Genomic DNA, 17198 nt, shown 5'->3' on the forward strand with positions numbered 1-17198 from the left:
GCTAAACCCAAACCGCCTGTGACGTTACAACATTCTAACACATACAGTTTGTTTGTCCACATTATATTTTGTTTGCGTCGCTCACATGCGACTTGACCTTTCAATCCGTCTTTGTTTCATCATTTAGTGCACTGCCTCTCATTGGTCCCACTGCACAGAGGAACTGAAGTCAGTAATCAGTAAATGGATTCCTCTGATGAACAGACTCATAATGAGAGGGGGGTGAATTAGTATTGTTGGAAGGATGCAGTTAAACAAGCATTATGCAGCTCAAACTCAATGATATTTGGAGAGCTATTCCAAGAGCCCATCAGTCTTGGCCAGATGTTGGCGGCTGATAAGGGACTCGGCTCTCGAGGAGCTCTTTTTTATTCTCCCAGTGCCTCGTCACATGAAAGAGACTGTGGGAAGGCGATGGCCTAAGGAGAAGAAGCAGCATTCGCCATTGTGGTACAGTATAGTGTCACAGAAATGGAAGGAAACAACAAATGTAGTCAAAAAAAAAAAAAAAAAAACGTTCTGTGCCGTCACATCTGGTTAGCAAAGCGTTAAAAAGGAAAACTCTCCAGCCGTGGAGGAAACTCGGAGATCAGAACGTTCCGATGGGAGAGATGCTCAGGGACAGTCGCCGTGATTTCCTCGCGAGGAAAATGAAAGCGCCTCATGTGGCCCAGGATAAACGACATGACACAGTTCACAGGGTGAGCGGAAGGTGTCTGCCGCAATTTGACTATCTGAATGCTGCTGCACGCTGTGTCAAAAACACATCATGTGATGCGGTTCCCCGGCAAACACTCTGTGGCCTGAGTGTGACGGAGGCAGCGTTATCAGCTGCACAGGCCGACACACTTCACTCTCCGGCCTCGGGCTTCTGCACGGCTGGATCCAGCGCAGCGTGGCGGCGGGAGACATCTTCACCGCTGCAATTGAGCTACATGAGAGCGGGCGTCTGCGCCTGCGTCTGCGCCTGCGCCTGCGCCTGCGTCTGCGTCTGCGCCTTCCAGCACAAACATGTCATCCACTGCACAAACGTGTTTATTCACACATGTTTACGCAAGGCCAGCTACATGTTGATGGTGTTATGAGGGCACACAACGTGTTTACTCTGTGTGTGGTCTAGTCCAGCAGTGACTGGATAATTAGTGGGTCACCAAAGAAATTGAGGACACTTATGTGATCACGGATTGAAGACAATAATTAGAACACAAGCTTCTACAGCTGCAGCATGAGCATCATAAAGGGCTCATTCCTGAGTTGAGTAATTTTTGAGTTTCTTTTCTTTTATATCCAGCGTAACTGATAAAAAAGCAGCCTCAGTTGTTTGCATGTGTTTGCCTAAGGTGCAGTGAGCCAAGCTTCAAGTCTTGACATTTTATAGATTAGTGGATTAATAAAAAAAATAATCAATTGACAGAACAAAAAAATATCCAGGCTCTGCAGCCCTAATGGCTGCTATTGAACGCCTGTCAATAAAAGACAGCATATTGCCGTCATTAATTCCCAGACTTGTGTTTTTTTTTCCTGCTTAACTTAATATTCTCTTCACAACAAAGTGAAGGAAAAAATAAATAAAAAAAAACCTCACACACACACACACACACACACACACACACACACACACACACACACACACACACACACACACACACACACACACACACACACACACACACACCAGTTGACACGTTGTGGCCCCGGCTCAGGTTAGGATTCAGTGACCCAGTCACTTCTGACGCCTGAAAGGGAGCGACAGATGTTTAATAGTGAATGGTGGCACGAATAAAGAAGTGCAGCCAAGAAAACGCTCTAAACAATCCCTCTGCAGCAGCAGCAGCAGCGCCGACAACAGGAGCAGCCTGCTCCTTCCCTTCCCCCATGGCCCCTGTTGCCTTATCCCAGTAATAGGAGATGGGTGTTGCTCACTGCCTGCGCACCTAATTGAGAGGAAAACAAACTGGCTGCTACAGATAATGAGAAAGATGAGCCAAAATACCATTAATAGTCAGTGATCCTTTGAAATAATTACCAGTGTCCGCATCCCAGGACGGTGTGTGATTGATCTTTCAATTACAACGGCTGATAGAACTTCTAACGCTAAAGCGCAATCAATTTTACATGTTATGAGGAGCAATGTGTGTCTTTTGTTGGCGAGTGAATGTCGTTTTGTGAGGTTCACATGATGTGAAGGCGGAATCAGAGCAGCAGGAAGGCGAGGCAAATATTCCTCTCTGCGGGCGCTCATGTACTGTATGTTCAGCGCATAGTATCACCCTAATAGCTCTCCCCTGTGTTATGCCTCCACACACAGGCAATAAAGACTCAGTCAAGAATTCAATAGCATGCTAAGCCCACAGCAGATGATTAATGATAAACATGCTCCAGATAGTCTGTTCCATACGTCTTAATAACGCACGCAACATCTGTGCAGTTCCAATGAAACATTCAGTAGCTGGGAGGATAAATATTGCATATCATTACTGGATCCCAGAACCCAGAGGTCAGGCGCCTGTGCGGGCTTTTCCTGGCGTGTCCGAGTCCGTGCTGATATGTTTGATTATTTGTGTCTCGGCTGCTGCTGTTTGTTGGGTCCCTCGCAGGCCGTAATGCTCCAGTTATCCCATTGTTAGCCGCTTCCACTGTACCTGCAATTAAATCTCCAAGTCGGGGAGAGCTCAACTAATTATTCCCGGCGAATGCGGCGTCTTTTTTCCGATGCAAATGCCGCTTACGGCGGCGGGGAAGCCGCGGCGTGGCTCCGTGGATCTCGCGCTGTCAATCAACGCGAAATTGGATTTGCACCATAATGCTGTGTCAGCTATTTGGGGCGCATTCATTTGACAGATAAAACCGTAATCAAGCTAATGCAACGCCCGCTACAGAATAGTTTAGCAGTGCAAGTTGAAATGAAGCACTTTTTTTCTCTTTTTCTCTTTTTTTGGCCCAGTGAATAGAACCCAACAAGTCCCAACTGCAACATTACTCATGAGTGATACTGACGAGCGCTTGACAAGGCCGGGCCGAGCAGCTTGTCTGCACACGAATGAGAATGAAGCGTTTCTCTAATACAAATCGCCCCAGAGCATCACCTTGGAATATAAAGTCTAATGTAAATCTCTCCGTTTTGATGCCCATTTGCATATGCCGGCGTGGTGGGGCTGTCAGTGGCTAGCAGCGGGGGGCGGCCGAGCACAGAGAGACCTCACAGTTGTTCGGCTGAGCGGACATCCACTGCTATAATTATTCCAGAACATCTGCAAGGCTGCGAACGCGACCTGCGCAATAGAAGGCCGTTCGGAGCCACTCCTGCACGCCTGCATGACTTTGTGAAATACTTCAGCGGAGCCTGAACCGGAGCCGGCCCATAAACACTAAACGTCTTAATGTAAAGACACATCAGCAGCGGGGCGATTTGGCTGAGCGATAAAGCTAATGGCGGCGATTTCCATCGACGACGCCGCAAACAAACATGCCATACAGCATTTTAAAGAGCAAATAAAAGTCAGCCGCAGCACTTTGCAGCAGGTTCCGTCGTCTCCCCGCGAACGGAGCAAAAGCTGCCTCACTACATAAATTCTGTGAATTATATATTATGTCAGGCTGCAGATGTGGAGGAGTGCATTATTTACTGATGAAAGCAGAGGAGCTGCAGATGCTAGTGTGACTCAGATATGTGTGAACCGTGTTCCGGTGACAGCGAGAGGAGTTATTGTACACTAGAAGCACTTTAGTCGCTCCCAGTGGTTATAAAGAGAAGAGACTGTTTGCTGTATATGTGTGAGTTGAAGCCTCTTCCCATATTGAGCTGTTAATAAACTGAAATGGAAGACCTCGTCGTGCTAAAACACATTCAGACACGACCCCGGTTTCGTCGCTAACCTCACATCCCGGCGACGTTTATCCGTTGCCCACATCACTTTCCCAGACACCGAATTCCGCTTAGAGTCATTAATTTTTCACAAATCCGAGCGCTGGACGTGTCAGCCGCGTGATTTAATTCATCCCGACAGAAGCCGTTATTGCTCAGCTATAGTTACTGTACCGGCGCTCCACACGTGCTCCCTTGCAAAACGCTCCTGATTCCGCTCGCCATTTGTGTTGACCAGCGACGGCGGCGAAGGAGCGCTGACAATAAAACAGCTCATTTATTTGACACGAAAGCTGATGATTAGTAAAGACAGCTGTGGCGGCGACAACAAAGGGAGAGGAAATCCAGAAAAGATAGAGTTGGATTGATCTGCCTCAGAGGAAATAAATGGGCCTGTCACTGTGGGGAATGTGTGAGCCTTTCTTCTCTATTGCTCATCTCGCGAAAGCAGAGTTTTGTTTAAACTTATGTGGAAATATTGCACTTAATGCGACACATTCCTTAAGTTCTTAAAAAGCCGGCGCCCGGCGACCGAGGCTTCTGAGCACACACCGGAGCGCTAACAAATTGCTGCGTGGGGCCAAATTCATCACTGTCAGACTCTGGTTTTGCCACAGTCCTATAGGTCATGATGATCCTTCTCAAACAGGGATTTTCAGAGAATATGGCACCCTTATTTTAAAAATCTCCTCACCTGACATTTCAAAAGGTTAACCTCGCTGGAAAGGGCAAACTAATTAAATAATTTCTTCTCAAAGAGAAAAATACCAGCTAATCACTGCGGAGATGTAGCTCACAAATATTAGATTATCATTTAGAGGCACTTGAGGAGAAGTAGTGGCGGCGTGTCAGACTGCAGATGCAGGAGCAGAGGGAGGGAATACTGCAATGTAGCAAAATGTGGATTTAATCTCACAGTTTAATTATCATTAAGACCCACCCAATTCCCACTATAAGCTGATCACGGCATATGTTTAGGAATTGGAAGGCAAACTGGGTGCGATTCCTGTATGTGCTGCGTCAGGCGGGAGCATTAGTCATCAAACATTTGGCCTGTGTCATTTCTGCAGCCCCACGACATCTACAGTAATTGGAGCAGTAAACTCTCACAATCAGATCAGTGATAAAACACCAGCACAGTGCCGGGAAGTGACAGGCTCTGGAGCTGTGTTCAGCTGATTGCTCCGATATCGCCGCGCATATTAGCTCCTGACACGGTGAAAAACGCGTCAGGCATTCAAACCTGGGCCTCTGCACACACTCGCACACGGTCAAGTTGGAAATAGAAGAACTTCAGCCCATAGATCAGCCTTGGAGAGTTCATCCAGTTTGCCTGATGATGTCACTCAGTGCGTGTGGCCATTGACGTACCTGAACGCACTCCCGGTCGTGCCTGGGGAGCCTGGTGATGGGCGGAGCCAAGACGAAGCATCTCTCCCAGACAGTGGACAGCCCCTTGTGATACAGCGCTTAGTGGTATCAGATGCGCCTCTTCAGGAACCCACCGCCCCAAGCGCGACGCCTTTACAGGCAGCCTGACATTAAACACAACATCCCTCGTGTGTGCTCAGTGTGAATTTGCTCTTGAATGTGAAGAGCGACTCTGGTTTGACCCTTGCACCATCCTCATGGAGTCCACTTCTTACGGCTTGTCTCAACCAGGCGGACCTTGTGCAGAGGGAGGTGCTTTTGTAGGGAGGGTGCCGTGCTCCTTTTAGTCGTTCTTGTACAAAGGAGCAGCTACAGACCCGACTGCTAAGCTACTGCCCTCGAACGACCTTGTCCGGCTTTCCTGGGGTAACAGACAGTCTTCTGGCATTTCCTCCATCCTCCAGAGACCGTGCCCATAGACACAGTTAACCTCCACCGACTGTTGCATAAACAGGACTTATGCAACCTGGTTGGGCTTCGTTTTCCCAACGCCGTTTTATGTTCGGAGTTTTTTTATGTTGGAGTGCGATTAGCAACAGAGGAGGGGCCTGTGTGATTTCAGCATTGACCCAGCAGGTTGTGATATAAGACAGCATCCTATCAGACAGAACAAAATTGACGGACAAGGCCGGCGGGCTAATGCAGACTGACATTCGCTCTCTCAGCGACTCCCCTAATGGCCAAAGCGGCTGGCGTGAAGGGTACAGGGTTGTGGGTCTGTGCAGCCTCCTCTCTATCCAGCCTCATGTTTTCTAACGCCGCACGTTTCAGAGCCAGACACCAGTGCAGCAAGATCACATTATTATTTACAGTCAAAAAAAAACATTCTCTGTGCAGTCGCTGGCTCGTGGAAATTCAGAGGAAGGTTATATCTTTTATGAGAAAGAAAATCTGGGGTATTCAGTTTGTGGTATTTTGAGCGTTCCAGGCGCAAAAACAACGAAAGTACTGCACATAACTGCAGCAAAAAAAAAGTGCAAGCATGTGTTTATGCAGGTGACAGTGTTCATTTGTCACCGTGCGTGCTGCCGGTGGTCCACGAGGCTCAGCGCACGGGTGGAGGCTGCGCCTGCTCGCTTTGGCGTGTGCATGTTTGCAGGGAAGCTGAGAACAAAGACATCAGCGCCCGCCTCCTCCATCCAAACGGACGGAGAGGAGACGAGAACGTCCCGTTTCAGGCAAATGTCACCTCGACGCGACGTTGCATCGCGGCGAGCGCTGTTTGCCCGGCTTTATTAGTGCCGCGCCGCTCCTACTGTACATCAGCCGTTCACCGGACCCCATCACTCAGAGGCTCCATCTGCCTCGCCGTGCAATATTAAGACATTATATAAGCTGTCCATGCAGGGGCCCCAGAGCACCGTCGAGGCAGCAGAATGGCCACCTGCCTGCAGATAATGTCCTGAAAGTGAAAGCGGCTCAGCTCGGGCCCTGTGATGCTGTCAGGAGGGACGGGGACGGCTGCCGGCTGAGTGCAAGGAAGCTGTGCTCACACGTTTTAGTAACTTTTACAAAGAAGCAAACAAGGTCAAAATGGGGGTTTTGTCAAAGTTTGGCTCCTCGGCCATTTAATTAAATGTGTTATATCGTTTAGTTTTACTTGATCTGTAGACGGTGTGTGTTTGTGTATTCATGACAGGATGGTGTTACAGTATGCGTTATACTTTTGAGATATAAGTACGTTTTATTTACCTCTGCTATAAATACACAGCTGTGTGTCTGAAAGAGGCAGAGCAGGAGTTACTGTACTGGCGTTTGCCTCTGAGACGTTCTCTCAGACGTGTCAGGGATACACAGCCGTGTGTGAATCTATACGGGAAAACACAAGCACAACTGTCAAAGGCAATAGGCTCAGTCACACCGATGCTCACTGCTCCTACAAGCCAACCGTTATGAATATTGCAAACAATGCACTGGAAGCACAGCGCTGTTATTTCTAACCAAAAGAAAAAGTATGTGGGGCGACGTCAACTGGGAATCGGGCACTGAAGTCTAGTTTCACCCAACAACTCCTGGATAATCTTAATAAGTAGAGACATTCAGTTTTATATTCACATGTTTTTTTATTGCTTTATTAGCAGCAAACATGATACAAACACTTTACAAAAGCTTTATTTGTGTGTTTTGTTTATGACCCTGCACCACTGTAAAACCTATGTCGTGACTCGTCAGGTCTCTGACAAAGAAAAAGTCAAACACCTCACCACATTTAGGAAAAAATCATTTATCTCTGCATGTCCTCTATTTCATGGCATTAACCAACAAACAGCTGTGAAATAACTGTGTCTGTTACTAACTAATGCAATTAAATCTGCTGTTGTTCAGGGGAAGAGAAAGGAGAAATGATGATCTATAAATTCCCTCCTTAGTGAGTTAAAGCAAATGTCATCATCTTATATTGTTGGTATATTCGTATTAACATGAGCCTGATGCTTTAAATGGAATAAGTTTCTATTGAGCGTTTGAAATGAAAAGTCAGAGAACACCGTCTTCTCCTCACAGGTCACAAAATGAGGACTCGCTAAGTTCACTGCAGACAAAAACTCTGAAATATCAATATTTCCTTATGTGAAAAAAAGGTTGTTGCTTACAGGACAAATTGGTTAACATTATTTTATGTTAAATAGTAAACATGCGCTTTTCACCAACCCTGAAGGTCTATGAATTTTACATTAGCTTTTAATCACGATGGTATTGAGGCCGGACTCCCCTCTGAGCGCTCACAGTGTGAGCCGGTGGTGTCCAGTGGGGCCTTTAGGAGATCACAGTTCACTGACATGAGCCCGTCTGAAGCAAACAGCTCTCGTTCCCCGAGCACCGATCCGTCTTCCTCTGGCTCCGCGTGCCTCGTGTTCCCGTCGGGTTTGTCTCCTAAAGCTGCCGTGGACAAGGTGAGCGAGAGAAGACGGGACAATAGCAGAGAAGCTGGGAAGAAGACGACGCCGGGCTGTGAGTCAAGGAGGTGTTGAAATCACACCTTATTTCATCATTTTGTCATTACTATTCATATAGTACTGTACTTCCCTTCATGTGTACTTTGCGCTGTTGTGTATTACAGGGTGAGAAAAGGGTGTGTTTACTGCAGATCTTCAGCTTTCTCCATTGTTTGTGCTGCTCAAAGGTCCCAAGGGCAAACTTTTATCATTAGCTAAGAAACGTGTGTTCGCAGTATCTAGTCTCCGGCAGCTTTGTCCTTTTGTGTCTGGGTTTTTGCCATTTAGATTTTTTTTCTCTATTACCGTATAACATTGTCATTTGGCACAGAGAGAAAACCAGAGCCTGTTATTGTTGTACTTGAATATTGTGCCTGTTTATCTTGCAGCAACATTTGTTTCTGCAAAGTTTTTGGTCACGTCGTCGTAAAACACTGCACAAAGTAAACTTGAAGCGTTTCCTAAATAATGGTGTCGTGCTACTTTGCGGAATTAGAGACCTTGCAGACTTCAGCCTGCACGCGGGGAGATAAGATAGACTAAGATCTCGGCCTCCTCTGAGGTCTGGGTTGCACTTTTTGTTTTTGCATTTTTTCTTTGTTTTATTGTTGTTGTTCTTCATTTCCTTTCAGAATTTGCACATTTGTACCATAATTGTTATCTGAAAGCCCCCAAAACCAAACTCATTTCATGACCTGCTCGCTTTCTGGTGGTCTGTCCTACAAACACCAGTCCTGTGCTTTATGGACCTGACTTCGACACCTAACGCAGCCTTGATTGCAGCAGAAGGAACATTTGCCTTCCAGCTTTTTAGGACACATTGTTTACACGCTGACATGTGGGAGTACATGTGCAGCTGGATATTGTTTTTGCATTAGCTGAATTAATGCCGTTATGAATAGGACTTAATTAAATATGATGTAGTGGTTTAAGACGACAAAGCAACAGCAGCTTTATTGCAATTTAGATGACAGCTTAATCTGATAATGTCCCTAAATGCAACATACAGTAGCATTCTGAACCGCTAATATGAAATCAGAGATAGAGAAGACACAAATATTTAATCTTGATGTCATTTTAATAAATATACACGGTACACAATAAAGTAACTGACTAAATAAACACTCTAATTCATGCTATCTTGAGGAACATGATCCCTGTGTGATGATTTATGATTCATTCCAGAGGTCTCGCACGTGTTTTGTTCAGCAGAGACCCTTTACACGGCGTCTGATAAAAGGAGTTTGTACATATGCTTGAAAATGGAGCACTGCGTGAGGGTCATGTGTGACCTTTCAGTTAATAACTGTTTAACACAGAACCCAGCTTCGCAGTCGCTGCATTATATTAAACAACCTCTGCCATTAAAAGCGGCCGCACGCTGAGAAAACGCATTTAGAGAAGGAAACATACAAACAAAACCAAAAAAAAAAGCAACAACGACACTGTGATCAGTGATGGCTGTGGAAAATGATGTGGCTCCCTTCGACAAAGCTGTCTCCAGCGCTTCTGTTTACAGCGGAGGCAGCGGCAGATTAGCGTGTTTCCATGTCAAAATCCAGCCATTAAACAGACAGTCACTTGTTATCCGCGTTCGCAGCTTTTAAACCACTTACTGTACGGCAGGAACTCAGGCGGCCGCTGTTAAAAGGATTCTCCTCTAATTCCTGTCTGAAATGCAAAATAGCGGCTCTATCGACATAGGTGGCGGAAAAAGAGCGCGGAGCGAATTTTTTACATTTCCTGGATATGAAACGCGGGGAAACACAACAATCAGCGTGCTCGGCGGCACACCGTTCGCTCCTGCTGGCCGCCTAAGTGTTTCTGCGGCACTTGTGCGATGGCTTGTGTCTATGTGCTCTTGATATTTCAGGTTTCCTGCGCCTAAAAGGCTTCAAAGACGAGGCAAGGAAATGTCGAGCGCTGATTAAGACAAAGAGGGACCATCTCTCATCCTGCCACTACTAGTTGTAGCACTAGTGTGACTAACAGCAGGACTGAATGTCTTTTGTCAGTAAATGAGAGTTTAATAGGTTGCACCATGGAGACGGGACGTACAGTGTGGGGCCCCCTGCTGCTTCCTTCATCAATGCCGTGCCTTGTCACAGGCCGCGCCGCATGAACCCACGCTCATCTCCAGCGACAGGAATCTGAGAGAGCCCGAAACCTGAGACCTTTGTAATGACTCGCCAAATAGCTTTCTGGTGTACGTTCGTCCAGACGGCTGAACCCAAGGTGACCTGAAGGTATAAATCTCCATTAATATTCTCACAGATCGGAAAAGGTCGTTTGTCTTTTTTCCATTAAGGGGAATTAAGTGTCCTCGAGGAATGAGTGGCGTGTAATTATGTACAGATGTGTTGGCTCACGGGCCGGTTTGGTTAGATTTGGAGAAAATCCAGTTTGGCTAAAAACGTGTCTGTGATATGTTGGTGTTCGTTTAGGATGAATTCAGATTTTCTGTATTTTGCAAATAAAATGTATTACCTGGGTTTTCAAATATTTTTCTTTAGGATTAAAATACCTATTTTTTTTCTTTCTGCATTCTCCCCAGGTCACCTTAGCCCCGCCTCCTTACCATGTGACACCCACTTCCTGTTTGTTTCCTCCTGCTGCCGGCTGTTGATTCACTCCAGTGCTCTCTGTTGTTCCTGGCCTTCAGCCTCAGCATGTATTCACCTCCACAGCCAAATTTCCAGGTCATCAGTGTCGTGTCCTGTGTGATTCAATCTTACTAACAATCATGTAAGTTGTTTTTCATGTGACCTTGTGTTAATTTAGATATGTGTCAAGCCATTCCTGTTTTATTTACCTTGCTAATGGAGTTTGGTGATTAGAACATAACCTTATATGAGAAGCGCTGTCATTATCACTGGGTTTTATGGACAGTACAGTTGATACAGTACCATGGGTGCATGTGGTTAGGGTTAGTGATAAAGAGGCTTGGCTGGATTTATATAAAGATAATCTTGGATGTCAGAGTTGATCAGAAACATGCATGAGTTCATAATTACAGCCTAAACACTAAGAGCGACTGCACTAACGCATCACACCTTTTTGTCTTGGCACTCACAGCTGTGCCTGAGTATCGCCATATGTACAACAGGCAGACGTAACTGTCTCTGTCAGACCCCGATCTCCATGTAAAAGCAACGGAGCAGAACCCCAGAATAGGAGCCGATTTTTCCGAGTCCACAGAGTGACATCAGTTTTGAATTTGAACCAAGTTTGAGCTGGTCCAACTTTTCAGACGTATTCTTGCCATGTCCTTAGGGATGTGGAACACAAAAGGACCCAATGAAGAAAATTAACATTTTCACACTTCATTGAGCTCATTTAAATGAATCAAAAGATGCAACTGCACGGTGCCAAGCGCTGCTCAGTGTTAGACCCTACTGTATTTACATTGTTTTGAAAAACGTGCTTTCTTCTGTGAGTGAGTAGGTGTTTGGGGCGCGTGACGTACATCGTTTGGCTTAAATTTTAAATGTGACCGGCTAAATTTACACACAGCTACTTCACATGAAGTTTAACAAAGTAAAAGACTGAAAAGATAATTATCGCTTAATTTAAATACGTTTAGAAAACTTAACTTGTTTATAAATAAATGAGTGTATTAGCCCACAATGTGGTAAACATAATGGCACATCAGCACTTTGTTCTTCAAACACAAGGCTTTTATTATTGTGGGGCTTGTTTGACTTATTAATTACATGTGCTTAAAGTTCATTTAAAATGTCTTTTCCAAATTATTGTTGCCATGGTTACCATGCTTCCACTGACAGTGCAACGTTTAGCTCTCAAGCGATGGCTGTAAAGCACTGCTCTAAAGTCACTGACCTACTAATGCAACCACGGCCTCCGTTCTTAAAATCTGCAGTGTGAACATTGGTTGTATTCAGACTCGGCAGGTGAATGACAGAGGAAGCCTTACAGTAGCAACAGCTAGTTTAATAGTTGACTAAAATATTTCCTGTTAGGAATATTTAGAACCAGAGCAGGTAAAGGTAAAATCAAGATCGTTTTATTCCTTTGTAACGGCAGTACATTTTTGAAAAAGTTTCCTGAATGTGGGAGTATACTGCATTTTATTAAATCATAAAAATACTAAACATAAGACGCTGAACAGTTGTTCATTGTGTTTGTTTATTTTGAAAATGATCTCTAGTGAGGAAAGGTTCGTCAGAAGCACTAGAGAAGCAGCAGCGTGTTTAATTCTGTTCAAGGTTCACGCTGGCGTTTGATTTACTGCAGATTTGCTGTATTTAGCATTTTGTCTCAGAATATTGCCACCAGACCAATCCTATGAAAACTTATTTCCCATGGAGGATCATTTATTTAGTCAAGGCCGGAGTAGTTTAGCAGGATGGCTTTCATTTCACGGTTCATACTCTCAATGTGATTAATAAGTAAAATGCTGTTGAAGAGAGGGAGAGAAAAGCCGTCATTCAGTCGCCTCCTCCCACGGCGGCAGCGCGACGGACTTTCCTCAGGCTTTCGGAGCTGTTGTCAATCACCGCACGGAAAATCAGGCATGTTTGGATCCGGTTTGACACGTCCTCATCTGTTTGCATAGCGAGCTGGTTTATGATGCGCAGTCCAGAGGGGGGTCGTGATGATGTCATCGGTACAGACCAGTGGCTGAATATGCTTAAAGATGTTGGTGTCTTCTTTCATTATAAGGTTAATGACATTTTATTTTCATGTCTGACATTACATCAGGGGGCTTGATCTTTGAGTTCGGAATGAAAACAATTGAATGGCTTCTCATGACCTGCATGAAAGTGTCTGGCCTCTGCACTCATTTTCTTCTATAAAGCACCTGAAAGCATGATTTTTTCACAAACTGTGGCTGTACTGTATGCACCTACTGTAGATCAAGCACCGACTCTGCACAAAGCAGACCGACTTCCTCCACTTATACCGCTGTGATATAAAAGCCCTAATTTACAAAGAAAGGCGAGAGTGTTACAGTAGCTTTACAGCCCTGAAATGAAATGCTCCCTAATACCAAATAAACAGAGGCGATCACGCGACCGAGCTGCCTTCTGCTCCAGAGCTGAGTCTCTCAGCACTTTCTCTCCGCTTACATCACCTCTTCGGAGCACATTCTGCGTGAACAATACGGAACCGAGAAGGAAACTGCATTTATGAATTCGAACCACACATAATCAAAGTCAACAGTACACTGACTGATGGCTGAACCCAACATGTAGCTTATTACTGTTCCAAAACACAAGGCGAGACCCGCATCACGTTCATTTCGGTGCTGTTGAGCAGAAAACCCTTTGCACTGTGGAAAAGCATCATCACCGTAGTAATTTAGCAATTTGTCCGTTTTGTGGAAGAGCGCCGCACCTCCTCGCAGCTGAACGTGAGCCGAACAACTGCAGACCTGTAATTAGTCCAGGTTTGCCACGTGTGCGTGTTATCAGGAAGACAAAGGGCTGAGCTGAAAACCACACAGACTCCTATGGGAACGTATGGCTGATTAATGCCGCCCGTGTGTACACAGCTCGCTCGCTCACCGTGGAACCGGTGTCTGCCGTGACTCACGCAGCCCTTGGCAGGTGGGACAATATCCATCTAATTTCAGAGGAGTGTGTTGGCGCCATCCTCTGCTCCCTCGTTTTTAACGGTGCACGATCACCTGTCATTTTGATTAAGTGAGCTCTTGAATCTTCTCCGGTGTTATTAACTTCAATTTCCATTTTTCCCATACGTACTCGAACGCTGCGGCTAGATGGGGGGGAAAAATAAGCGTGACCTCTTTTGAAGTCTGGTCTCTAATCACTTGTCTCATCCCGGCTTCACGGCAGCGTTTTAAATACATCCTGCATCAGCATCACGGCAGAGTGATGTATGGAAATATTTACTGGAACAACGGGGCAACGGTGCATATTTGTGGTGCACTTAAAGAAATGGTGTGCGTGTTGCATTCAGGGACTGTAAATGCCAGCAGGCCTCCCAGCACCTCCCAGGCAGCCTAACTGGAAATGGCACCAGGACTCTGCTGACCATATGGCTCCGGTAATTAATCGTGCCGATTAATTTCTGGCTCGCCCTCGATGTCTGCACAGTGACTTGCGTAACACCACAACCCTGTGAGCAAGCACTTCCCCCGGTCGCTCATAATGGATTTTTGAAAATGAGCAGAAGGTCATGTGGCGTTACGTTTAACACCGCAGCAGAGCGCCTGACTTCATTCATAACAACATGGAGGTAGATTAGAGCCAAGTGTTTTTTTTTCACTTTTTGATATTCATCAGCATAATTAAAAGCTTAGATTTATTTAAATGAAATAATTTTTCAGGAAATGATTATTGTAGTATTTCACTCGGTGACCTTGGCAGGTTCACTGATCTACTGTAGCTCTGATGCTGGAGGATTTATGAAACCACTTGAAGGGAAAACTCAACCACTTTGCAGTTTAAAGTCGGTTTGCGGGTCTTGTGAAGTACATGTGCGTCTATTGCCAAGGGGCACTTGAATCGCCTTATGCCACTCGTTTTCCACCATGATCTCCATGACAAATGAACACAAGTGCTACATAATAGCAGTCACTTACAGAGAACGCTAATAGAAACGAAAACAAACAAACACAGCGGTTTATTAATATGCAAACGTATGCAACGCGTCTGTAAGACGTTTCATGTACTGTACCATATCCTAATTAAGCCAATTAGCTCATTGTTGGCAAATATTTATCATACATCACTTTGTACAAATGACGGATCTGTTATGAATAAGAATTAGATCATTCATTCCTTAGTGACTTTAATACTGCATTCATTAGCTTTAGAAATCTTTATTTGCTGATTTAAAGTTATATTTCAGGAAGAAAACAACCTTCTGTGCCTGATTCCTTTTGTTCTCTGATCACATGGATAATATCCGACAGAGCCGCTGCTGCTTGGGTTTGAGCTAACGACCCCACATGAGGCTTGAGGCCCACTCGCAGCCTTGAGTGCTGCCTTTTAGCAGTTTGCAAGCGTGTTCCGTATGCTGGGATGGGGATGGTAGAAGCGGTTTGTGTTCTCCCCCACCCTCCTATATGTTCAGCTCAGTTCATTTAAACAACAACAGAAGTCATTACAATGTAAGGATTAGGAATTTATGGCAAATAAACGTGCAGCTATACAGAATTACATAGAAACCCAGCAAATCCCAGCCGAGTACCAGGCAGCTGTCAAGAAAAACTACACAGTAAAAATCCAGCAAAACAAGGCTGAGGGTGGGGGGGGGGTCATCTGCCATCGACCGGTTGGGGTGAGGGGATAGAGAAGACAGACAGCGACAGACCAAAGATCAGGGAAGTTGGTTGGACCGGCAGCCACACGTGGGAACCTCCAACCTTGAGGCTGAGGATCCCTGCAGAAAGGTGCAGGGAGTTAATGACCTGCAATACAGCGGTGGCTCAGAGCACCAGGCAGTAGGGCCTAAATCTATGGCTGCACACCAAGTGATGGCCCAGAGTCCCCTAAGCCAGAAAGTTTTAAGCCTGGCCGTTAAAGTAGAGAAGGTGTCTGGCTCCACACCCCGAACTGGTGGCTGCTTCCACAGGAGACCAGCTAGGCGGCTAAAAGACTCCGGGAATTTCAGGACCCCCCAGTGGACCAGCAGATCAGAACAATTTCTAAATCTCCACCGCCGTGTGATCTCCCTTTGACCCACTTTTCATGGTCTTACAGATGAGATAGTGCAGCTTCACCCTCCCCGTCGCGTTACTGTGAAATCAAGGGCTAAATGAAATTAACAAGATGTCTTTACGGCTCACCACTGCACCAACGTCTCCTCTGTGAGGACATCATCTGATGGTGGATTCTCAGACCCCCCCCCCGCTTTACATCACAGCCCTGGCTGGAAAGTAAGAGGCGCCGCAGCGGCGACTAAATACAGAAACACTCGCTCACCTTGGTTCACTGTCGTCCCACATACTGTAGCTTTTGAGAACAATTGCAAGTACACGCGGCCTTGATGTGGGCCAGAACACTTCAGAGCTGGAGTTATCTATTATGTATTGTTTACCGCTCAGCCGAAGTAATGTATCCACGAGAAAGGTGAAGAACAGCCCGGGGCATATACCAGGGTTTCATTTGTAAAAACAAATATATTCACTTTAAATGCCTCTGTTGTGTTCATTGCAGCTTCACTGAGTTTCTCGCAACTCTACTGACTGAGCAATATGCAGCCAGCGTGTCTCTGCTGCGAGATAACCAGATGCTATATTACTTTGGAGATAACGCCACGAACGCGAAGACACAGATTAGCGCGCGCGCTCTTCTGTGTTTTGCTGTTGTGCGAGCCTTCGCTGCTTTTTAATTACTCCATTGCTTTTCAGTGCAGAGATCTGAGGTGACCCATAATTACGCCGTGCGCTTTTCCCTACCTTCCGGCGAGAGCCTTAATTTGTATGCACCGAAGCGTCAAAGCGCCCGCGTCACCTGCTGTGTCATAGGGCGGCCGCGCTAATCGTCCTTGGACGGCTAAAAACGCAGATTACAACCTTGTTTCCTGCCCGTTTATCCTTCTAGAAAGCAGAGGGTCGGCCTTTTGGGAGCGTACATAGCACTATCTGCATGGGGGGGTCGCGCACCGGGGACCCTAAGGGTTCACGTTAGTCAGTTTAGTCGGGAGGCTCATCCCTTCGTTGCTCCCTCACCTCGACTTTGGGATTAATAAGACTTCTGCTCCTGCAGCTGTGCTGCTCTGGAGCGTTGCAAAGTGATAACGGACCAGCGAGACGTCAAGCTGTTATCTCCCAGATACTGACATTCACCTCATATACTTGGAAACATGCGCCCAAATGGTACAGAGCGTTCACAGAGCGCTGCGGGGAGGAAGGCGAGCGTTGAGGGAGGACTGCTCCAATTCACAAATAAACATGAAATACAGCCCCAAAGAGCGGAACTGCACCCACCGACTGCACCGCACAGGCCTGTTCCTCACTTTTAGACTGGGACCATCAT

The sequence above is a fragment of the Betta splendens genome, chromosome 10, assembly GCF_900634795.4.
Source record: "Betta splendens chromosome 10, fBetSpl5.4, whole genome shotgun sequence".
In the NCBI taxonomy this organism is placed as follows: Eukaryota; Metazoa; Chordata; class Actinopteri; order Anabantiformes; family Osphronemidae; genus Betta; species Betta splendens.